The 23367-nt window shown below is 48.7% G+C and overlaps 12 non-coding genes and 1 pseudogene across 12 annotated transcripts; all 13 read left to right on the top strand.

The window, feature by feature from the left end:
* Positions 1-209: 209 nt before the first annotated feature.
* Positions 210-400, top strand: LOC142680917 (U2 spliceosomal RNA). The gene has a single exon (XR_012853317.1). It is a non-coding gene; the product is annotated as a U2 spliceosomal RNA (small nuclear RNA).
* Positions 401-1634: 1234 nt separating this feature from the next.
* On the top strand, positions 1635-1825 carry LOC142680891 (U2 spliceosomal RNA). The gene has a single exon (XR_012853296.1). It is a non-coding gene; the product is annotated as a U2 spliceosomal RNA (small nuclear RNA).
* Positions 1826-3063: 1238 nt separating this feature from the next.
* Positions 3064-3254, top strand: LOC142680801 (U2 spliceosomal RNA). Its single transcript, XR_012853223.1, has one exon. It is a non-coding gene; the product is annotated as a U2 spliceosomal RNA (small nuclear RNA).
* A 1238-nt stretch (positions 3255-4492) lies between these two features.
* LOC142680890 (U2 spliceosomal RNA) lies at positions 4493-4683 on the top strand. The gene has a single exon (XR_012853295.1). It is a non-coding gene; the product is annotated as a U2 spliceosomal RNA (small nuclear RNA).
* A 1234-nt stretch (positions 4684-5917) lies between these two features.
* Positions 5918-6108, top strand: LOC142680937 (U2 spliceosomal RNA). Its single transcript, XR_012853334.1, has one exon. It is a non-coding gene; the product is annotated as a U2 spliceosomal RNA (small nuclear RNA).
* A 1234-nt stretch (positions 6109-7342) lies between these two features.
* LOC142680889 (U2 spliceosomal RNA) lies at positions 7343-7533 on the top strand. The gene has a single exon (XR_012853294.1). It is a non-coding gene; the product is annotated as a U2 spliceosomal RNA (small nuclear RNA).
* A 1234-nt stretch (positions 7534-8767) lies between these two features.
* Positions 8768-8958, top strand: LOC142680888 (U2 spliceosomal RNA). The gene has a single exon (XR_012853293.1). It is a non-coding gene; the product is annotated as a U2 spliceosomal RNA (small nuclear RNA).
* A 1234-nt stretch (positions 8959-10192) lies between these two features.
* Positions 10193-10383, top strand: LOC142680416 (U2 spliceosomal RNA). Its single transcript, XR_012852908.1, has one exon. It is a non-coding gene; the product is annotated as a U2 spliceosomal RNA (small nuclear RNA).
* A 2026-nt stretch (positions 10384-12409) lies between these two features.
* LOC142680414 (U2 spliceosomal RNA) lies at positions 12410-12600 on the top strand. The gene has a single exon (XR_012852907.1). It is a non-coding gene; the product is annotated as a U2 spliceosomal RNA (small nuclear RNA).
* Positions 12601-13838: 1238 nt separating this feature from the next.
* Positions 13839-14029, top strand: LOC142680413 (U2 spliceosomal RNA). Its single transcript, XR_012852906.1, has one exon. It is a non-coding gene; the product is annotated as a U2 spliceosomal RNA (small nuclear RNA).
* A 1238-nt stretch (positions 14030-15267) lies between these two features.
* On the top strand, positions 15268-15378 carry LOC142681039 (U2 spliceosomal RNA; annotated as a pseudogene).
* Positions 15379-16760: 1382 nt separating this feature from the next.
* On the top strand, positions 16761-16946 carry LOC142681000 (U2 spliceosomal RNA). The gene has a single exon (XR_012853365.1). It is a non-coding gene; the product is annotated as a U2 spliceosomal RNA (small nuclear RNA).
* Positions 16947-18188: 1242 nt separating this feature from the next.
* Positions 18189-18379, top strand: LOC142680945 (U2 spliceosomal RNA). The gene has a single exon (XR_012853340.1). It is a non-coding gene; the product is annotated as a U2 spliceosomal RNA (small nuclear RNA).
* Positions 18380-23367: the final 4988 nt, after the last annotated feature.

Genomic DNA, 23367 nt, shown 5'->3' with positions numbered 1-23367 from the left:
GATTCCTCCTCTTTCAGCACTGCATTGTGGTGCAAGCAAAAGAAGCAAATCCTGTCTGGCTTCCTCTCCGGCCTTTATTCACCTCCCGTGTAGCTGTGAGTGTGTGAGCCTGCAGGGCCCCATGGAATTGCCTAGAAGTAGGCTGAATCGCTGCAAGGGCTGAACAGCAGTATCGGGCAGGCTCGGGCAACGCGCGGCCCGTTCGGGTTATCGCTTCTCGGCCTTTTCGCTAAGATCAAGTGTAGTATCTGTTCTTATCAGTTTAATATCTGATACGTCCCCTATCTGGGGACCATATATTAAATGGATTTTTAGAACAGGGAGAAGGAAATAGAGCTTGCTCTGTCCACTCCACGCATTGACCTGGTATTGCAGTATTTCCAGGACCGGTGCACCCTTTCCTTATGTGTTGACTAAAATCAGATTCCAAAAGTGTTTTTTGTGTTTGCCATTGTTTCTGTCTTTCTGAAGGGATCTCCCCTTTTAATCCCATTATTTCAACACCTGTTGGACAATGCATGAGTGATAATGAGCTAATTGATTAAATGCAATTAATGAATACATTGCCACCTCTTGTTTTGTGTCGTCTGTGTGTCTGTGTTTCCGGCATTTCACATTGGAACAGCTCATTCACCTTCCTTGTCTTCTCTCCGCCCTCCCTTTTAGGTAAGTTAAAGAGCTGCACCTGAGCCAGCCACTGATTGATGCAGCACCACAGTCAAATAGTGGAGTGGAGTAGGGGAACAGCAAACAGCCATTAAAGCCGCCCGCCCGCCCGCCACAATGGACCTACCTGTGTACACTAGATGGATGTGATGGAATGTACTGTCGTCCCTACATTTCAAGAAGGAGTAAGAATTGCAGTTGCAACAAAGCCTTGCTTGCCTACAAAGAGAGCAGCAATTTGGATTTGTTACTATGTTACCTAGAAGAATAACAAACTGTGCAAGGATGGAGGTTGTAGGAGCAAGGAGAAGTTGTCTGTAAAGTTGGTGGATGCTTATTTTCCATTTTGCAGTCCCTTGTCTCCCTCTTGTGGCCTCCTGGAGGCAACTAGCTGTGCAAAAAAAGACAGCCTGGCAGCCGGCTGTTGCAGTGTTGCCCTCTCAGGCAACACTGAGTGACTGACTGAGCCGCACCGTCTTATATAAAGTTCAGACGGAACTTTGCACGTGTCATAGTGGAGCCCTGAGGAGCCAGAGCCAGCTTTCTGACATCATAATGGGGCCTCAAAGATAAAAGCCTGGGCCCAGGCAGTGTTGGTCAGTGCTGCTCAGCAGGCAGCACTGGACTGGACTGGATTACAGCTGATACAAGGTGTGAAGGAACAAGGGGTGGCTGTGGGCATGCACTGGCTGCCGCTGCCAGTGTTTATCTGCATGGCAGCAGGGCATTTGGGCGTTGCCAGGAAGGCGTTTTTATGTAGATTCCTCCTCTTTCAGCACTGCATTGTGGTGCAAGCAAAAGAAGCAAATCCTGTCTGGCTTCCTCTCCGGCCTTTATTCACCTCCCGTGTAGCTGTGAGTGTGTGAGCCTGCAGGGCCCCATGGAATTGCCTAGAAGTAGGCTGAATCGCTGCAAGGGCTGAACAGCAGTATCGGGCAGGCTCGGGCAACGCGCGGCCCGTTCGGGTTATCGCTTCTCGGCCTTTTGGCTAAGATCAAGTGTAGTATCTGTTCTTATCAGTTTAATATCTGATACGTCCCCTATCTGGGGACCATATATTAAATGGATTTTTAGAACAGGGAGAAGGAAATAGAGCTTGCTCTGTCCACTCCACGCCTTGACCTGGTATTGCAGTATTTCCAGGACCGGTGCACCCTTTCCTTATGTGTTGACTAAAATCAGATTCCAAAAGTGTTTTTTGTGTTTGCCATTGTTTCTGTCTTTCTGAAGGGATCTCCCCTTTTAATCCCATTATTTCAACACCTGTTGGACAATGCATGAGTGATAATGAGCTAATTGATTAAATGCAATTAATGAATACATTGCCACCTCTTGTTTTGTGTCGTCTGTGTGTCTGTGTTTCCGGCATTTCACATTGGAACAGCTCATTCACCTTCCTTGTCTTCTCTCCGCCCTCCCTTTTAGGTAAGTTAAAGAGCTGCACCTGAGCCAGCCACTGATTGATGCAGCACCACAGTCAAATAGTGGAGTGGAGTAGGGGAACAGCAAACAGCCATTAAAGCCGCCCGCCCGCCCGCCCGCCACAATGGACCTACCTGTGTACACTAGATGGATGTGATGGAATGTACTGTCGTCCCTACATTTCAAGAAGGAGTAAGAATTGCAGTTGCAACAAAGCCTTGCTTGCCTACAAAGAGAGCAGCAATTTGGATTTGTTACTATGTTACCTAGAAGAATAACAAACTGTGCAAGGATGGAGGTTGTAGGAGCAAGGAGAAGTTGTCTGTAAAGTTGGTGGATGCTTATTTTCCATTTTGCAGTCCCTTGTCTCCCTCTTGTGGCCTCCTGGAGGCAACTAGCTGTGCAAAAAAAGACAGCCTGGCGGCCGGCTGTTGCAGTGTTGCCCTCTCAGGCAACACTGAGTGACTGACTGAGCCGCACCGTCTTATATAAAGTTCAGACGGAACTTTGCACGTGTCATAGTGGAGCCCTGAGGAGCCAGAGCCAGCTTTCTGACATCATAATGGGGCCTCAGAGATAAAAGCCTGGGCCCAGGCAGTGTTGGTCAGTGCTGCTCAGCAGGCAGCACTGGACTGGACTGGATTACAGCTGATACAAGGTGTGAAGGAACAAGGGGTGGCTGTGGGCATGCACTGGCTGCCGCTGCCAGTGTTTATCTGCATGGCAGCAGGGCATTTGGGCGTTGCCAGGAAGGCGTTTTTATGTAGATTCCTCCTCTTTCAGCACTGCATTGTGGTGCAAGCAAAAGAAGCAAATCCTGTCTGGCTTCCTCTCCGGCCTTTATTCACCTCCCGTGTAGCTGTGAGTGTGTGAGCCTGCAGGGCCCCATGGAATTGCCTAGAAGTAGGCTGAATCGCTGCAAGGGCTGAACAGCAGTATCGGGCAGGCTCGGGCAACACGCGGCCCGTTCGGGTTATTGCTTCTCGGCCTTTTGGCTAAGATCAAGTGTAGTATCTGTTCTTATCAGTTTAATATCTGATACGTCCCCTATCTGGGGACCATATATTAAATGGATTTTTAGAACAGGGAGATGGAAATAGAGCTTGCTCTGTCCACTCCACGCATTGACCTGGTATTGCAGTATTTCCAGGACCGGTGCACCCTTTCCTTATGTGTTGACTAAAATCAGATTCCAAAAGTGTTTTTTGTGTTTGCCATTGTTTCTGTCTTTCTGAAGGGATCTCCCCTTTTAATCCCATTATTTCAACACCTGTTGGACAATGCATGAGTGATAATGAGCTAATTGATTAAATGCAAGTAATGAATACATTGCCACCTCTTGTTTTGTGTCGTCTGTGTGTCTGTGTTTCCGGCATTTCACATTGGAACAGCTCATTCACCTTCCTTGTCTTCTCTCCGCCCTCCCTTTTAGGTAAGTTAAAGAGCTGCACCTGAGCCAGCCACTGATTGATGCAACACCACAGTCAAATAGTGGAGTGGAGTAGGGGAACAGCAAACAGCCATTAAAGCCGCCCACCCGCCCGCCCGCCACAATGGACCTACCTGTGTACACTAGATGGATGTGATGGAATGTACTGTCGTCCCTACATTTCAAGAAGGAGTAAGAATTGCAGTTGCAACAAAGCCTTGCTTGCCTACAAAGAGAGCAGCAATTTGGATTTGTTACTATGTTACCTAGAAGAATAACAAACTGTGCAAGGATGGAGGTTGTAGGAGCAAGGAGAAGTTGTCTGTAAAGTTGGTGGATGCTTATTTTCCATTTTGCAGTCCCTTGTCTCCCTCTTGTGGCCTCCTGGAGGCAACTAGCTGTGCAAAAAAAGACAGCCTGGCGGCCGGCTGTTGCAGTGTTGCCCTCTCAGGCAACACTGAGTGACTGACTGAGCCGCACCGTCTTATATAAAGTTCAGACGGAACTTTGCACGTGTCATAGTGGAGCCCTGAGGAGCCAGAGCCAGCTTTCTGACATCATAATGGGGCCTCAGAGATAAAAGCCTGGGCCCAGGCAGTGTTGGTCAGTGCTGCTCAGCAGGCAGCACTGGACTGGACTGGATTACAGCTGATACAAGGTGTGAAGGAACAAGGGGTGGCTGTGGGCATGCACTGGCTGCCGCTGCCAGTGTTTATCTGCATGGCAGCAGGGCATTTGGGCGTTGCCAGGAAGGCGTTTTTATGTAGATTCCTCCTCTTTCAGCACTGCATTGTGGTGCAAGCAAAAGAAGCAAATCCTGTCTGGCTTCCTCTCCGGCCTTTATTCACCTCCCGTGTAGCTGTGAGTGTGTGAGCCTGCAGGGCCCCATGGAATTGCCTAGAAGTAGGCTGAATCGCTGCAAGGGCTGAACAGCAGTATCGGGCAGGCTCGGGCAACGCGCGGCCCGTTCGGGTTATCGCTTCTCGGCCTTTTGGCTAAGATCAAGTGTAGTATCTGTTCATATCAGTTTAATATCTGATACGTCCCCTATCTGGGGACCATATATTAAATGGATTTTTAGAACAGGGAGATGGAAATAGAGCTTGCTCTGTCCACTCCACGCATTGACCTGGTATTGCAGTATTTCCAGGACCGGTGCACCCTTTCCTTATGTGTTGACTAAAATCAGATTCCAAAAGTGTTTTTTGTGTTTGCCATTGTTTCTGTCTTTCTGAAGGGATCTCCCCTTTTAATCCCATTATTTCAACACCTGTTGGACAATGCATGAGTGATAATGAGCTAATTGATTAAATGCAATTAATGAATACATTGCCACCTCTTGTTTTGTGTCGTCTGTGTGTCTGTGTTTCCGGCATTTCACATTGGAACAGCTCATTCACCTTCCTTGTCTTCTCTCCGCCCTCCCTTTTAGGTAAGTTAAAGAGCTGCACCTGAGCCAGCCACTGATTGATGCAGCACCACAGTCAAATAGTGGAGTGGAGTAGGGGAACAGCAAACAGCCATTAAAGCCGCCCGCCCGCCCGCCACAATGGACCTACCTGTGTACACTAGATGGATGTGATGGAATGTACTGTCGTCCCTACATTTCAAGAAGGAGTAAGAATTGCAGTTGCAACAAAGCCTTGCTTGCCTACAAAGAGAGCAGCAATTTGGATTTGTTACTATGTTACCTAGAAGAATAACAAACTGTGCAAGGATGGAGGTTGTAGGAGCAAGGAGAAGTTGTCTGTAAAGTTGGTGGATGCTTATTTTCCATTTTGCAGTCCCTTGTCTCCCTCTTGTGGCCTCCTGGAGGCAACTAGCTGTGCAAAAAAAGACAGCCTGGCAGCCGGCTGTTGCAGTGTTGCCCTCTCAGGCAACACTGAGTGACTGACTGAGCCGCACCGTCTTATATAAAGTTCAGACGGAACTTTGCACGTGTCATAGTGGAGCCCTGAGGAGCCAGAGCCAGCTTTCTGACATCATAATGGGGCCTCAAAGATAAAAGCCTGGGCCCAGGCAGTGTTGGTCAGTGCTGCTCAGCAGGCAGCACTGGACTGGACTGGATTACAGCTGATACAAGGTGTGAAGGAACAAGGGGTGGCTGTGGGCATGCACTGGCTGCCGCTGCCAGTGTTTATCTGCATGGCAGCAGGGCATTTGGGCGTTGCCAGGAAGGCGTTTTTATGTAGATTCCTCCTCTTTCAGCACTGCATTGTGGTGCAAGCAAAAGAAGCAAATCCTGTCTGGCTTCCTCTCCGGCCTTTATTCACCTCCCGTGTAGCTGTGAGTGTGTGAGCCTGCAGGGCCCCATGGAATTGCCTAGAAGTAGGCTGAATCGCTGCAAGGGCTGAACAGCAGTATCGGGCAGGCTCGGGCAACGCGCGGCCCGTTCGGGTTATCGCTTCTCGGCCTTTTCGCTAAGATCAAGTGTAGTATCTGTTCTTATCAGTTTAATATCTGATACGTCCCCTATCTGGGGACCATATATTAAATGGATTTTTAGAACAGGGAGAAGGAAATAGAGCTTGCTCTGTCCACTCCACGCCTTGACCTGGTATTGCAGTATTTCCAGGACCGGTGCACCCTTTCCTTATGTGTTGACTAAAATCAGATTCCAAAAGTGTTTTTTGTGTTTGCCATTGTTTCTGTCTTTCTGAAGGGATCTCCCCTTTTAATCCCATTATTTCAACACCTGTTGGACAATGCATGAGTGATAATGAGCTAATTGATTAAATGCAATTAATGAATACATTGCCACCTCTTGTTTTGTGTCGTCTGTGTGTCTGTGTTTCCGGCATTTCACATTGGAACAGCTCATTCACCTTCCTTGTCTTCTCTCCGCCCTCCCTTTTAGGTAAGTTAAAGAGCTGCACCTGAGCCAGCCACTGATTGATGCAGCACCACAGTCAAATAGTGGAGTGGAGTAGGGGAACAGCAAACAGCCATTAAAGCCGCCCGCCCGCCCGCCACAATGGACCTACCTGTGTACACTAGATGGATGTGATGGAATGTACTGTCGTCCCTACATTTCAAGAAGGAGTAAGAATTGCAGTTGCAACAAAGCCTTGCTTGCCTACAAAGAGAGCAGCAATTTGGATTTGTTACTATGTTACCTAGAAGAATAACAAACTGTGCAAGGATGGAGGTTGTAGGAGCAAGGAGAAGTTGTCTGTAAAGTTGGTGGAAGCTTATTTTCCATTTTGCAGTCCCTTGTCTCCCTCTTGTGGCCTCCTGGAGGCAACTAGCTGTGCAAAAAAAGACAGCCTGGCGGCCGGCTGTTGCAGTGTTGCCCTCTCAGGCAACACTGAGTGACTGACTGAGCCGCACCGTCTTATAAAAAGTTCAGACGGAACTTTGCACGTGTCATAGTGGAGCCCTGAGGAGCCAGAGCCAGCTTTCTGACATCATAATGGGGTCTCAGAGATAAAAGCCTGGGCCCAGGCAGTGTTGGTCAGTGCTGCTCAGCAGGCAGCACTGGACTGGACTGGATTACAGCTGATACAAGGTGTGAAGGAACAAGGGGTGGCTGTGGGCATGCACTGGCTGCCGCTGCCAGTGTTTATCTGCATGGCAGCAGGGCATTTGGGCGTTGCCAGGAAGGCGTTTTTATGTAGATTCCTCCTCTTTCAGCACTGCATTGTGGTGCAAGCAAAAGAAGCAAATCCTGTCTGGCTTCCTCTCCGGCCTTTATTCACCTCCCGTGTAGCTGTGAGTGTGTGAGCCTGCAGGGCCCCATGGAATTGCCTAGAAGTAGGCTGAATCGCTGCAAGGGCTGAACAGCAGTATCGGGCAGGCTCGGGCAACGCGCGGCCCGTTCGGGTTATCGCTTCTCGGCCTTTTGGCTAAGATCAAGTGTAGTATCTGTTCATATCAGTTTAATATCTGATACGTCCCCTATCTGGGGACCATATATTAAATGGATTTTTAGAACAGGGAGATGGAAATAGAGCTTGCTCTGTCCACTCCACGCATTGACCTGGTATTGCAGTATTTCCAGGACCGGTGCACCCTTTCCTTATGTGTTGACTAAAATCAGATTCCAAAAGTGTTTTTTGTGTTTGCCATTGTTTCTGTCTTTCTGAAGGGATCTCCCCTTTTAATCCCATTATTTCAACACCTGTTGGACAATGCATGAGTGATAATGAGCTAATTGATTAAATGCAATTAATGAATACATTGCCACCTCTTGTTTTGTGTCGTCTGTGTGTCTGTGTTTCCGGCATTTCACATTGGAACAGCTCATTCACCTTCCTTGTCTTCTCTCCGCCCTCCCTTTTAGGTAAGTTAAAGAGCTGCACCTGAGCCAGCCACTGATTGATGCAGCACCACAGTCAAATAGTGGAGTGGAGTAGGGGAACAGCAAACAGCCATTAAAGCCGCCCGCCCGCCCGCCACAATGGACCTACCTGTGTACACTAGATGGATGTGATGGAATGTACTGTCGTCCCTACATTTCAAGAAGGAGTAAGAATTGCAGTTGCAACAAAGCCTTGCTTGCCTACAAAGAGAGCAGCAATTTGGATTTGTTACTATGTTACCTAGAAGAATAACAAACTGTGCAAGGATGGAGGTTGTAGGAGCAAGGAGAAGTTGTCTGTAAAGTTGGTGGAAGCTTATTTTCCATTTTGCAGTCCCTTGTCTCCCTCTTGTGGCCTCCTGGAGGCAACTAGCTGTGCAAAAAAAGACAGCCTGGCGGCCGGCTGTTGCAGTGTTGCCCTCTCAGGCAACACTGAGTGACTGACTGAGCCGCACCGTCTTATAAAAAGTTCAGACGGAACTTTGCACGTGTCATAGTGGAGCCCTGAGGAGCCAGAGCCAGCTTTCTGACATCATAATGGGGTCTCAGAGATAAAAGCCTGGGCCCAGGCAGTGTTGGTCAGTGCTGCTCAGCAGGCAGCACTGGACTGGACTGGATTACAGCTGATACAAGGTGTGAAGGAACAAGGGGTGGCTGTGGGCATGCACTGGCTGCCGCTGCCAGTGTTTATCTGCATGGCAGCAGGGCATTTGGGCGTTGCCAGGAAGGCGTTTTTATGTAGATTCCTCCTCTTTCAGCACTGCATTGTGGTGCAAGCAAAAGAAGCAAATCCTGTCTGGCTTCCTCTCCGGCCTTTATTCACCTCCCGTGTAGCTGTGAGTGTGTGAGCCTGCAGGGCCCCATGGAATTGCCTAGAAGTAGGCTGAATCGCTGCAAGGGCTGAACAGCAGTATCGGGCAGGCTCGGGCAACGCGCGGCCCGTTCGGGTTATCGCTTCTCGGCCTTTTGGCTAAGATCAAGTGTAGTATCTGTTCATATCAGTTTAATATCTGATACGTCCCCTATCTGGGGACCATATATTAAATGGATTTTTAGAACAGGGAGATGGAAATAGAGCTTGCTCTGTCCACTCCACGCATTGACCTGGTATTGCAGTATTTCCAGGACCGGTGCACCCTTTCCTTATGTGTTGACTAAAATCAGATTCCAAAAGTGTTTTTTGTGTTTGCCATTGTTTCTGTCTTTCTGAAGGGATCTCCCCTTTTAATCCCATTATTTCAACACCTGTTGGACAATGCATGAGTGATAATGAGCTAATTGATTAAATGCAATTAATGAATACATTGCCACCTCTTGTTTTGTGTCGTCTGTGTGTCTGTGTTTCCGGCATTTCACATTGGAACAGCTCATTCACCTTCCTTGTCTTCTCTCCGCCCTCCCTTTTAGGTAAGTTAAAGAGCTGCACCTGAGCCAGCCACTGATTGATGCAGCACCACAGTGAAATAGTGGAGTGGAGTAGGGGAACAGCAAACAGCCATTAAAGCCGCCCGCCCGCCCGCCACAATGGACCTACCTGTGTACACTAGATGGATGTGATGGAATGTACTGTCGTCCCTACATTTCAAGAAGGAGTAAGAATTGCAGTTGCAACAAAGCCTTGCTTGCCTACAAAGAGAGCAGCAATTTGGATTTGTTACTATGTTACCTAGAAGAATAACAAACTGTGCAAGGATGGAGGTTGTAGGAGCAAGGAGAAGTTGTCTGTAAAGTTGGTGGATGCTTATTTTCCATTTTGCAGTCCCTTGTCTCCCTCTTGTGGCCTCCTGGAGGCAACTAGCTGTGCAAAAAAAGACAGCCTGGCGGCCGGCTGTTGCAGTGTTGCCCTCTCAGGCAACACTGAGTGACTGACTGAGCCGCACCGTCTTATATAAAGTTCAGACGGAACTTTGCACGTGTCATAGTGGAGCCCTGAGGAGCCAGAGCCAGCTTTCTGACATCATAATGGGGCCTCAGAGATAAAAGCCTGGGCCCAGGCAGTGTTGGTCAGTGCTGCTCAGCAGGCAGCACCGGACTGGACTGGATTACAGCTGATACAAGGTGTGAAGGAACAAGGGGTGGCTGTGGGCATGCACTGGCTGCCGCTGCCAGTGTTTATCTGCATGGCAGCAGGGCATTTGGGCGTTGCCAGGAAGGCGTGTTTATGTAGATTCCTCCTCTTTCAGCACTGCATTGTGGTGCAAGCAAAAGAAGCAAATCCTGTCTGGCTTCCTCTCCGGCCTTTATTCACCTCCCGTGTAGCTGTGAGTGTGTGAGCCTGCAGGGCCCCATGGAATTGCCTAGAAGTAGGCTGAATCGCTGCAAGGGCTGAACAGCAGTATCGGGCAGGCTCGGGCAACGCGCGGCCCGTTCGGGTTATCGCTTCTCGGCCTTTTGGCTAAGATCAAGTGTAGTATCTGTTCTTATCAGTTTAATATCTGATACGTCCCCTATCTGGGGACCATATATTAAATGGATTTTTAGAACAGGGAGATGGAAATAGAGCTTGCTCTGTCCACTCCACGCATTGACCTGGTATTGCAGTATTTCCAGGACCGGTGCACCCTTTCCTTATGTGTTGACTAAAATCAGATTCCAAAAGTGTTTTTTGTGTTTGCCATTGTTTCTGTCTTTCTGAAGGGATCTCCCCTTTTAATCCCATTATTTCAACACCTGTTGGACAATGCATGAGTGATAATGAGCTAATTGATTAAATGCAATTAATGAATACATTGCCACCTCTTGTTTTGTGTCGTCTGTGTGTCTGTGTTTCCGGCATTTCACATTGGAACAGCTCATTCACCTTCCTTGTCTTCTCTCCGCCCTCCCTTTTAGGTAAGTTAAAGAGCTGCACCTGAGCCAGCCACTGATTGATGCAGCACCACAGTCAAATAGTGGAGTGGAGTAGGGGAACAGCAAACAGCCATTAAAGAGGCTCTGTCACCAGATTTTGCAGCCCCTATCTGCTATTGCAGCAGATAGGCGCTGCAATGTAGATTACAGTAACGTTTTTATTTTTAAAAAACGAGCATTTTTGGCCAAGTTATGACCATTTTCGTATTTATGCAAATGAGGCTTGCAAAAGTACAACTGGGCGTGTTGAAAAGTAAAAGTACAACTGGGCGTGTATTATGTGCGTACATCGGGGCGTGTTTACTACTGTTACTAGCTGGGCGTTGTGTATAGAAGTGTCATCCACTTCTCTTCACAACGCCCAGCTTCTGGCAGTGCAGCACTGTGACGTCACTCACAGGTCCTGCATCGTGTCGGCACCAGAGGCTACACTTGATTCTGCAGCAGCATCGGCGTTTGCAGGTAAGTCGATGTAGCTACTTACCTGCAAATGCTGATGCTGCTGCAGAATCAAGTGTAGCCTTTGGTGCCGACATGATGCAGGACCTGTGAGTGACGTCACAGTGCTGCACTGCCAGAAGCTGGGCGTTGTGAAGAGAAGTGGATGACACTTCTATACACAACGCCCAGCTAGTAATAGTAGTAAACACGCCCCGATGTACGCACATAATACACGCCCAGATGTACTTTTACTTTTCAACACGCCCAGTTGTACTTTTGCAAGCCTCATTTGCATAAATACGAAAATGGTCATAACTTGGCCAAAAATGCTCGTTTTTTAAAAATAAAAACGTTACTGTAATCTACATTGCAGCGCCTATCTGCTGCAATAGCAGATAGGGGCTGCAAAATCTGGTGACAGAGCCTCTTTAAAGCCGCCCGCCCGCCACAATGGACCTACCTGTGTACACTAGATGGATGTGATGGAATGTACTGTCGTCCCTACATTTCAAGAAGGAGTAAGAATTGCAGTTGCAACAAAGCCTTGCTTGCCTACAAAGAGAGCAGCAATTTGGATTTGTTACTATGTTACCTAGAAGAATAACAAACTGTGCAAGGATGGAGGTTGTAGGAGCAAGGAGAAGTTGTCTGTAAAGTTGGTGGATGCTTATTTTCCATTTTGCAGTCCCTTGTCTCCCTCTTGTGGCCTCCTGGAGGCAACTAGCTGTGCAAAAAAAGACAGCCTGGCGGCCGGCTGTTGCAGTGTTGCCCTCTCAGGCAACACTGAGTGACTGACTGAGCCGCACCGTCTTATATAAAGTTCAGATGGAACTTTGCACGTGTCATAGTGGAGCCCTGAGGAGCCAGAGCCAGCTTTCTGACATCATAATGGGGCCTCAGAGATAAAAGCCTGGGCCCAGGCAGTGTTGGTCAGTGCTGCTCAGCAGGCAGCACTGGACTGGACTGGATTACAGCTGATACAAGGTGTGAAGGAACAAGGGGTGGCTGTGGGCATGCACTGGCTGCCGCTGCCAGTGTTTATCTGCATGGCAGCAGGGCATTTGGGCGTTGCCAGGAAGGCGTTTTTATGTAGATTCCTCCTCTTTCAGCACTGCATTGTGGTGCAAGCAAAAGAAGCAAATCCTGTCTGGCTTCCTCTCCGGCCTTTATTCACCTCCCGTGTAGCTGTGAGTGTGTGAGCCTGCAGGGCCCCATGGAATTGCCTAGAAGTAGGCTGAATCGCTGCAAGGGCTGAACAGCAGTATCGGGCAGGCTCGGGCAACGCGCGGCCCGTTCGGGTTATCGCTTCTCGGCCTTTTGGCTAAGATCAAGTGTAGTATCTGTTCTTATCAGTTTAATATCTGATACGTCCCCTATCTGGGGACCATATATTAAATGGATTTTTAGAACAGGGAGATGGAAATAGAGCTTGCTCTGTCCACTCCACGCATTGACCTGGTATTGCAGTATTTCCAGGACCGGTGCACCCTTTCCTTATGTGTTGACTAAAATCAGATTCCAAAAGTGTTTTTTGTGTTTGCCATTGTTTCTGTCTTTCTGAAGGGATCTCCCCTTTTAATCCCATTATTTCAACACCTGTTGGACAATGCATGAGTGATAATGAGCTAATTGATTAAATGCAATTAATGAATACATTGCCACCTCTTGTTTTGTGTCGTCTGTGTGTCTGTGTTTCCGGCATTTCACATTGGAACAGCTCATTCACCTTCCTTGTCTTCTCTCCGCCCTCCCTTTTAGGTAAGTTAAAGAGCTGCACCTGAGCCAGCCACTGATTGATGCAGCACCACAGTCAAATAGTGGAGTGGAGTAGGGGAACAGCAAACAGCCATTAAAGCCGCCCGCCCGCCCGCCCGCCACAATGGACCTACCTGTGTACACTAGATGGATGTGATGGAATGTACTGTCGTCCCTACATTTCAAGAAGGAGTAAGAATTGCAGTTGCAACAAAGCCTTGCTTGCCTACAAAGAGAGCAGCAATTTGGATTTGTTACTATGTTACCTAGAAGAATAACAAACTGTGCAAGGATGGAGGTTGTAGGAGCAAGGAGAAGTTGTCTGTAAAGTTGGTGGATGCTTATTTTCCATTTTGCAGTCCCTTGTCTCCCTCTTGTGGCCTCCTGGAGGCAACTAGCTGTGCAAAAAAAGACAGCCTGGCGGCCGGCTGTTGCAGTGTTGCCCTCTCAGGCAACACTGAGTGACTGACTGAGCCGCACCGTCTTATATAAAGTTCAGACGGAACTTTGCACGTGTCATAGTGGAGCCCTGAGGAGCCAGAGCCAGCTTTCTGACATCATAATGGGGCCTCAGAGATAAAAGCCTGGGCCCAGGCAGTGTTGGTCAGTGCTGCTCAGCAGGCAGCACCGGACTGGACTGGATTACAGCTGATACAAGGTGTGAAGGAACAAGGGGTGGCTGTGGGCATGCACTGGCTGCCGCTGCCAGTGTTTATCTGCATGGCAGCAGGGCATTTGGGCGTTGCCAGGAAGGCGTTTTTATGTAGATTCCTCCTCTTTCAGCACTGCATTGTGGTGCAAGCAAAAGAAGCAAATCCTGTCTGGCTTCCTCTCCGGCCTTTATTCACCTCCCGTGTAGCTGTGAGTGTGTGAGCCTGCAGGGCCCCATGGAATTGCCTAGAAGTAGGCTGAATCGCTGCAAGGGCTGAACAGCAGTATCGGGCAGGCTCGGGCAACGCGCGGCCCGTTCGGGTTATCGCTTCTCGGCCTTTTGGCTAAGATCAAGTGTAGTATCTGTTCTTATCAGTTTAATATCTGATACGTCCCCTATCTGGGGACCATATATTAAATGGATTTTTAGAACAGGGAGATGGAAATAGAGCTTGCTCTGTCCACTCCACGCATTGACCTGGTATTGCAGTATTTCCAGGACCGGTGCACCCTTTCCTTATGTGTTGACTAAAATCGGATTCCAAAAGTGTTTTTTGTGTTTGCCATTGTTTCTGTCTTTCTGAAGGGATCTCCCCTTTTAATCCCATTATTTCAACACCTGTTGGACAATGCATGAGTGATAATGAGCTAATTGATTAAATGCAATTAATGAATACATTGCCGCCTCTTGTTTTGTGTCGTCTGTGTGTCTGTGTTTCCGGCATTTCACATTGGAACAGCTCATTCACCTTCCTTGTCTTCTCTCCGCCCTCCCTTTTAGGTAAGTTAAAGAGCTGCACCTGAGCCAGCCACTGATTGATGCAGCACCACAGTCAAATAGTGGAGTGGAGTAGGGGAACAGCAAACAGCCATTAAAGCCGCCCGCCCGCCCGCCCGCCACAATGGACCTACCTGTGTACACTAGATGGATGTGATGGAATGTACTGTCGTCCCTACATTTCAAGAAGGAGTAAGAATTGCAGTTGCAACAAAGCCTTGCTTGCCTACAAAGAGAGCAGCAATTTGGATTTGTTACTATGTTACCTAGAAGAATAACAAACTGTGCAAGGATGGAGGTTGTAGGAGCAAGGAGAAGTTGTCTGTAAAGTTGGTGGATGCTTATTTTCCATTTTGCAGTCCCTTGTCTCCCTCTTGTGGCCTCCTGGAGGCAACTAGCTGTGCAAAAAAAGACAGCCTGGCGGCCGGCTGTTGCAGTGTTGCCCTCTCAGGCAACACTGAGTGACTGACTGAGCCGCACCGTCTTATATAAAGTTCAGACGGAACTTTGCACGTGTCATAGTGGAGCCCTGAGGAGCCAGAGCCAGCTTTCTGACATCATAATGGGGCCTCAGAGATAAAAGCCTGGGCCCAGGCAGTGTTGGTCAGTGCTGCTCAGCAGGCAGCACTGGACTGGACTGGATTACAGCTGATACAAGGTGTGAAGGAACAAGGGGTGGCTGTGGGCATGCACTGGCTGCCGCTGCCAGTGTTTATCTGCATGGCAGCAGGGCATTTGGGCGTTGCCAGGAAGGCGTTTTTATGTAGATTCCTCCTCTTTCAGCACTGCATTGTGGTGCAAGCAAAAGAAGCAAATCCTGTCTGGCTTCCTCTCCGGCCTTTATTCACCTCCCGTGTAGCTGTGAGTGTGTGAGCCTGCAGGGCCCCATGGAATTGCCTAGAAGTAGGCTGAATCGCTGCAAGGGCTGAACAGCAGTATCGGGCAGGCTCGGGCAACACGCGGCCCGTTCGGGTTATTGCTTCTCGGCCTTTTGGCTAAGATCAAGTGTAGTACTTTAGGGTATTGCCTTGTTTCTTGGTCAGGAGGTGCCCTGGTACCCTTTTCCTTGGCCTGGGGGGATCGTTTCTCTTAGGAGAGACTTCACCCCTCTGCTGCTATTGGGGAGGAGGATTAGTCCAGGGCAACGGGGAGCGATCACTTGCCTGGCATCTAGGTGCTGAAGGTACTATCTTTGGATTTCTTTGGATATCGTTGGCTTTTGTTGCGGCAGGATGGAGGAAGTCCCTGACTACATGCGTACTCGGAATGCTGTTCGTTTTACGATGGAGGAATCTGGAGGACAAAGCAGAGACTTGGAATTCCTAACGAAGGTACTCTTGCTTGATCTTTTCCAGTTGGAGAGACAATGGATATTGTCTGTAATGGACTATCCAAGAAGAGGATGTTTCGATGTCACTTTTTGTACAGAGGACATTTATCTGGATTTTCTGGACACTTTAAAGAAGAAGAAGCAGGATCCAAGACTGGTTGGTGTGATTGTAACACCGCACTTTGCTCCTAGCAAAAAGTTGGTCATTGTTAAAATGTTTTCCCCCTATGTGTGTAAAGACGATATTATATGCTTTCTCACTAAGTTCTGTGAGGAGGTGGTGGAGAAGGGTAAGGTCTTTAATCCCTTTGGATTCTGGACAGGTAAATGGAAATTCCTGTGTAAATTTAAGGCAGTTGGAGAGGCTGGAAACTTATTGCTTCCTCCAGCACGCTTTAAAATTGGCAGTGCAAGTGGGAATCTCTACTTTTTTGGAATGGGGATTTTTTGCCACAATTGTAAAGAGTATGGGCATGAGAAGGAGAATTGTGGAAAAATAATTTGTACCAAATGTTTTAAGGAAGGTCATAAGTATAATGATTGTGAGAAGGGCAAAGTGTGTAACATGTGTAGAGAAGAAGGGCATGTGTTTAAAAATTGTCCAAAAAAAAGTAAAAGTGAAGCAAAGGAGGAGAGTAAGAAGACCGTTAAAAGAAAGGAAGAGAAAGTTACCCCACAAAAAGAGGATAAACCACAGAAAAAGGGAGGAGCGGGGAAAAGTGTTGAGGTTAAAAAAAGTGATGAAACAAAAAGGAGGAAAATTGTGGAACAAAATGTAGTTTCAGATGAAGATAGAGCAGAAAGAGATAAACTAGTGAAAGACGTGGAGGGATTAAGAGATAAAATTAATTTTGAGAAGGTTCGGAGGCGGGTACGAACCTGTTTAAGAGGGAATATACCAGATTTTCTGGAGAGATATAAAGTACCAACCTGGTTGGCATGTATTGTAAATTTGGAATGGGACGGTCAAGATCTTCGAGAACATCTTGTGGATATGCTTGGTGTAATCGCTGTAAGAAACGGTTTGTTTTATTAATTTTACTTTAAAAAAAAAAAAAAAAAAAAAAAAGAGAGAGAAATAAAAATTATATTTGGTTTTTTCATAATGATGATCAAGTCTTTAAATTTGAAGTTTAAAATTTAACTCGAGACGGATCTGAGTGGAAACCTATCTGTTCTTATCAGTTTAATATCTGATACGTCCCCTATCTGGGGACCATATATTAAATGGATTTTTAGAACAGGGAGATGGAAATAGAGCTTGCTCTGTCCACTCCACGCATTGACCTGGTATTGCAGTATTTCCAGGACCGGTGCACCCTTTCCTTATGTGTTGACTAAAATCAGATTCCAAAAGTGTTTTTTGTGTTTGCCATTGTTTCTGTCTTTCTGAAGGGATCTCCCCTTTTAATCCCATTATTTCAACACCTGTTGGACAATGCATGAGTGATAATGAGCTAATTGATTAAATGCAAGTAATGAATACATTGCCACCTCTTGTTTTGTGTCGTCTGTGTGTCTGTGTTTCCGGCATTTCACATTGGAACAGCTCATTCACCTTCCTTGTCTTCTCTCCGCCCTCCCTTTTAGGTAAGTTAAAGAGCTGCACCTGAGCCAGCCACTGATTGATGCAACACCACAGTCAAATAGTGGAGTGGAGTAGGGGAACAGCAAACAGCCATTAAAGCCGCCCGCCCGCCCGCCCGCCCGCCACAATGGACCTACCTGTGTACACTAGATGGATGTGATGGAATGTACTGTCGTCCCTACATTTCAAGAAGGAGTAAGAATTGCAGTTGCAACAAAGCCTTGCTTGCCTACAAAGAGAGCAGCAATTTGGATTTGTTACTATGTTACCTAGAAGAATAACAAACTGTGCAAGGATGGAGGTTGTAGGAGCAAGGAGAAGTTGTCTGTAAAGTTGGTGGATGCTTATTTTCCATTTTGCAGTCCCTTGTCTCCCTCTTGTGGCCTCCTGGAGGCAACTAGCTGTGCAAAAAAAGACAGCCTGGCGGCCGGCTGTTGCAGTGTTGCCCTCTCAGGCAACACTGAGTGACTGACTGAGCCGCACCGTCTTATATAAAGTTCAGACGGAACTTTGCACGTGTCATAGTGGAGCCCTGAGGAGCCAGAGCCAGCTTTCTGACATCATAATGGGGCCTCAGAGATAAAAGCCTGGGCCCAGGCAGTGTTGGTCAGTGCTGCTCAGCAGGCAGCACTGGACTGGACTGGATTACAGCTGATACAAGGTGTGAAGGAACAAGGGGTGGCTGTGGGCATGCACTGGCTGCCGCTGCCAGTGTTTATCTGCATGGCAGCAGGGCATTTGGGCGTTGCCAGGAAGGCGTTTTTATGTAGATTCCTCCTCTTTCAGCACTGCATTGTGGTGCAAGCAAAAGAAGCAAATCCTGTCTGGCTTCCTCTCCGGCCTTTATTCACCTCCCGTGTAGCTGTGAGTGTGTGAGCCTGCAGGGCCCCATGGAATTGCCTAGAAGTAGGCTGAATCGCTGCAAGGGCTGAACAGCAGTATCGGGCAGGCTCGGGCAACGCGCGGCCCGTTCGGGTTATCGCTTCTCGGCCTTTTGGCTAAGATCAAGTGTAGTATCTGTTCTTATCAGTTTAATATCTGATACGTCCCCTATCTGGGGACCATATATTAAATGGATTTTTAGAACAGGGAGATGGAAATAGAGCTTGCTCTGTCCACTCCACGCATTGACCTGGTATTGCAGTATTTCCATGACCTGCCTAGGTAGAGTCGTGTGTTAACCTTAAACCATACTATCCCCCACCCCCATTTAGTAACGACACATGACACCGAGGTTGGATGTGAAATGGCCACAGCAGCCGTTTATTAATTTCACAGTTTTATAAAAACAATTTAAATCCGAAACATTCGGATAACTAGTTAGGAATCCACCAGAGAATTCCTCCTAATAATTCACATGACCCAACATGGGTCAGAATCATAAATAACCATTAAACGTTAACATTAACCCGAGCAGAGGAAGTCCTTGAAGCCCCTTCAGATGTTCCTTTCAAGAACACACCGAATTAGCCATCTGCAAACCACTAATTACCTCCAGCCGTAAACCAGCTCGGAAGCACCGTTCACCTCTGCAGATGGCTCCACCCACTAGAAGTCCACTTCAAGGGGATAACACCCGTTGAAGCCCTCAAGTGATATACCGACCACTAGAAGTCCACTTCAAAGGGATAACACCCGATGAAGCCTTCAAGTGACATACCTTCTACCAGAAGACCACTTCAAAGGGATAACACCCGATGAAGTCTTCAACCATGTACCTTTTTTGGGGGACGCATACCCCCGATGCGACCCCCCCACCATTTTGTACTGACTGGCCTCAAGGACTCCCCCCGCCAGCTGCCATGACAACAGAACCTACTCCGGAAAAAAGAAAAACATGTTAAATAAACACACAAAATAAAACACAACGCTCATATACGGACGTACAGAAGACCTAAGTAGTAACAAAACAAGGGTGGGAGGGTGGGAGCTTTGCTTCTTGTGTACTACTCCTCCCGCTGCTTCCGGCTCAATGCCGAGAAACAGCGGGAAGCGCAGTAACGGCCCCCCCGTCCCCCCTAGCTCCTCCCCGTCCCTCCTTCAACTTCTTCACCTTTCCCTCACCTCTTAACATTAACCCTTTCCCTACCAGGACGGTCATGTCGGCTTCCCTCAAGCCTGCAGCTGCGTCCAGCCTCTTCTTGACCTGCCTAGGTAGAGTCGTGTGTTAACCTTAAACCATACTATCCCCCACCCCCATTTAGTAACGACACATGACACCGAGGTTGGATGTGAAATGGCCACAGCAGCCGTTTATTAATTTCACAGTTTTATAAAAACAATTTAAATCCGAAACATTCGGATAACTAGTTAGGAATCCACCAGAGAATTCCTCCTAATAATTCACATGACCCAACATGGGTCAGAATCATAAATAACCATTAAACGTTAACATTAACCCGAGCAGAGGAAGTCCTTGAAGCCCCTTCAGATGTTCCTTTCAAGAACACACCGAATTAGCCATCTGCAAACCACTAATTACCTCCAGCCGTAAACCAGCTCGGAAGCACCGTTCACCTCTGCAGATGGCTCCACCCACTAGAAGTCCACTTCAAGGGGATAACACCCGTTGAAGCCCTCAAGTGATATACCGACCACTAGAAGTCCACTTCAAAGGGATAACACCCGATGAAGCCTTCAAGTGACATACCTTCTACCAGAAGACCACTTCAAAGGGATAACACCCGATGAAGTCTTCAACCATGTACCTTTTTTGGGGGACGCATACCCCCGATGCGACCCCCCCACCATTTTGTACTGACTGGCCTCAAGGACTCCCCCCGCCACCGCGAAACAGGCCTTGACCACCTTAAGCCTGTGAGTTCCTCCACACCACCACCGCCCTTTCTATGCCTTCTGCTATAGCCAAGCTCCAAATATCAATGCCAACCTCGGTCAGATGAACCCCGTCACTCCTCCAGAAATTCCCCAATCCTGACTCCAAATCCCTATGCCTCACGCAAATGCCCCCGTTCTTTGCCACAAAACGGGACACCGCCCGGTTAACTTTTATCCGAGCCTTATTGACTCTCTCCACCGATCTAGCTAACCGCCAAAGCTTCCTTGGGACTATGTCCGACCACACTACCACCAACTTGGGATAAGATACCCACAAACACAACAAATCATGTTTGATATCCCGCACCAACTCACGAAAAGGGCGGACTCCTAAGTCATTCCCACCCACGTGCAACACTAAAACCTCCGGAACCCTATCAAGCCGCACATATGTCTGGAATTCCGCCAACACCCTGTTCCACGACATACCTCTAAACCCCAGCCAATGCACAACCGCATCCTGTCGCGGAATGCGCAACTGGCGACCATCCGGGCGGACGTCCGCCCTCAAAGCCCCCCAGTGCACGTACGAATGACCCATCAACCACACCAGACAAGGAGGCGAATCTGAAACGGAAAACACAGTTAGGCACCACCATATACATTTTGCAAGCATAAACAACAAAATTACAACATATGGGGGCGGACATAGGACTTAAACCTTTTAGACTCCCAACGACCAATACGCCTCACCCCCTCATCATCCAACCCCCAGCGCCCTGCTTCCGTTGCTGCGCCAATCCGGAAGGAATGAGATGAATATGAGCCTGCCGCAACCCCAACCGCCGTCAAACATTTTTTAAAAACAGCTCCAAACTGAAACCTGGACAAGAACGACCCGTCCACATGACATAACAAAGGCAAATCTGGAGACCCCCTGTTTTTTGTAAAACCACGCATGCACTCTACTGGGCACATGACCGACCCCGGGAGAGCGAACAAAACTATCAGTTTTCCCTTCCCTAATTGGTCAGTTTTTGATCTACGCAACCATACCTCCAACCGATCTGCAAAAAGGCTCACCTCCCCAGATCTCAGCCCCCCTGCCTGTTTAGTACTTGGCGACACCAACTCACCTATTCTAAATGCTCCGAAGAACGCCAACGAGAAAGCCAACCGAAACAAATCCATTTCATCTGAAGAACGACATACCGATGCCAATGAACCACCCAACAAGCCCAGCAAAGCAAACGACACCGGCCTTCTACTATCCGCCTCCACCCTACCTCTGCGCAACCCCTTCAAAGCCTGCGATACCAGAAATTCCTTCGATACATCCCGCAAGCCCCGCAACTTAAGCCCAAACGCCACCGCGGATATAAACCGGTTCACCTTCGCTACTGAAAACCCCGCCTCCCAGGCATCCCCTAACCAATACAAAAGTGCCACCAACCTGTCTCTATCCGTATTGACATCACCCAACTCTCTTACCCACTCCTCCCACTGCCTCCAACAAGCAGCATAAGCCCTCCACGTCGTGCCCGCCAAAGACCTTTGTAACAGCTGCTCTACGGGACCGATACCAGATCCCATAGATGATCCGGACACGCCAAACCAATACGTTCCGCTCCCGGAGCCAATTGCCGAAACCGGTCCCACTGCGAGCGAGAAAGAGCATCAGCAACACAATTCCGTACACCCGGGACATGCACCGCCACCACCCACGCGTTCAGCGACAAACACACCAACACTAAATGTCGCAACAATTGAACTACCGGAGGAGAGGACGCCGTGATGTTATTAATGGCAAGCACCACACCCATGTTGTCGCAGTAAAAACGGACCTTCTTATCCCTGAGCCTGTCCCCCCAAATGGTAGCCGCCACCACGATGGGAAACAGCTCGAGCAGGGCCAGATTCCGCGTCAATCCACTGGACACCCAGCTAGCCGGCCATTGACCTGCGCACCACGGACCTCCCCCGTAAGCTCCAAAGCCACCCGCCCCAGCCGCATCCGTGAAAATATTCAGATCACTCGTATCCTGCGCTGGGGCCATCCATAGCGAGCGACCATTGTACTGGCCCAAGAAGTCATCCCAAACCTGAAGATCAGCTCGGTGCTCCCCCTTGAGCCTCACAAAATGATGCGGCGCCCGCACTCCCGCCGTTGCCGCCGCCAACCTTCTACCAAACACCCTCCCCATCGGCATAATCCGGCAGGCGAAATTCAACTTCCCCAGCAGCGACTGAAGCTCCCTCAACGACATTTTCTTCCTTCTACAAGCCCGTCGCACCTCCAGCCTCAAAGCACCCAGCTTATCCGCCGGGAGCCGACACTCCATTGCCACCGAGTCAATTTCGATTCCCAAGAAACAAATCGTCGCTACCGGGCCCTCCGTTTTTTCCGGCGCCAAAGGGATCCCAAAATCCCTCGCCACCTTCTGCAGGGCATGAAGCAAGTTACCGCAAACCGGCGAACCCCCCGGGCCAACGCACAAAAAATCATCTAAGTAATGGATCAACGAATCGACCCCGGATACTCCCCTCGTTACCCACTCCACGAAGCTACTAAACGCCTCGAAGTATGCACAAGAAAGAGAACACCCCATCGGAAGGCACCGATCCACGTAAAAGGCCCCATTCCAAAAACAGCCCAACAGCCGTTGGCTTTCTGGATGCACCGGCAACAACCTGAACGCCGCCTCGATGTCGGTTTTTGCTAGCAGCGCCCCCGGACCCGCAGCCCGCACTAACCCCACCGCCTTATCGAATGAGGTATAAACTACGGAACACAACTCGTGATCAATCCCGTCGTTTACCGACGAACCTTTGGGATACGATAAATGTTGAATCAAACGAAACTTTCCGGGCTCGCGTTTAGGGACAATACCCAAAGGGGACACAACTAAATCTTTCACCGGCGACTCCACAAATGGCCCCGACATGCGCCCCAACGAAACTTCTTTTAACAACTTTTCCGACACGACTTCCGCATGCACGTAAGCCGATTTTAAATTTCTCCGCGTAACCGGAACCTCATAAGGAGGCGGAGGAATAACAAAACCAACACTAAACCCTTCATAAAGCAACTTAGCCGCCGCCCTATCCGGATACTCATTTAGATAAGGGGCCATCCTTTCCACCCTCACCGGCGACACCCCCTTGACCAGCCCCGTGCTGGTTCCCGGACCTCTTTTTACGCAGACATTTTGCCGCCCCGTGTGATGCACCATTACACTCGGAGCACACGTGCTTGAACTTGCACGTGGCCCCGAACTTACACTGGCCTTCATTGAATTGCCAGCAAAACCCCGCCTTTCCCCCGCCGCTTGGTCCACTCTGACTAGTCTGGCCTCCCTGGCCACCGCTCCCGGGAAAG

This window comes from Rhinoderma darwinii, assembly GCF_050947455.1.
Source record: "Rhinoderma darwinii isolate aRhiDar2 chromosome 2 unlocalized genomic scaffold, aRhiDar2.hap1 SUPER_2_unloc_56, whole genome shotgun sequence".
NCBI lineage: Eukaryota > Metazoa > Chordata > Amphibia > Anura > Rhinodermatidae > Rhinoderma > Rhinoderma darwinii.
The sequence above is the reverse complement of the archived record's forward strand: the minus strand, read 5'-3'. Positions and strand labels throughout refer to the sequence as shown.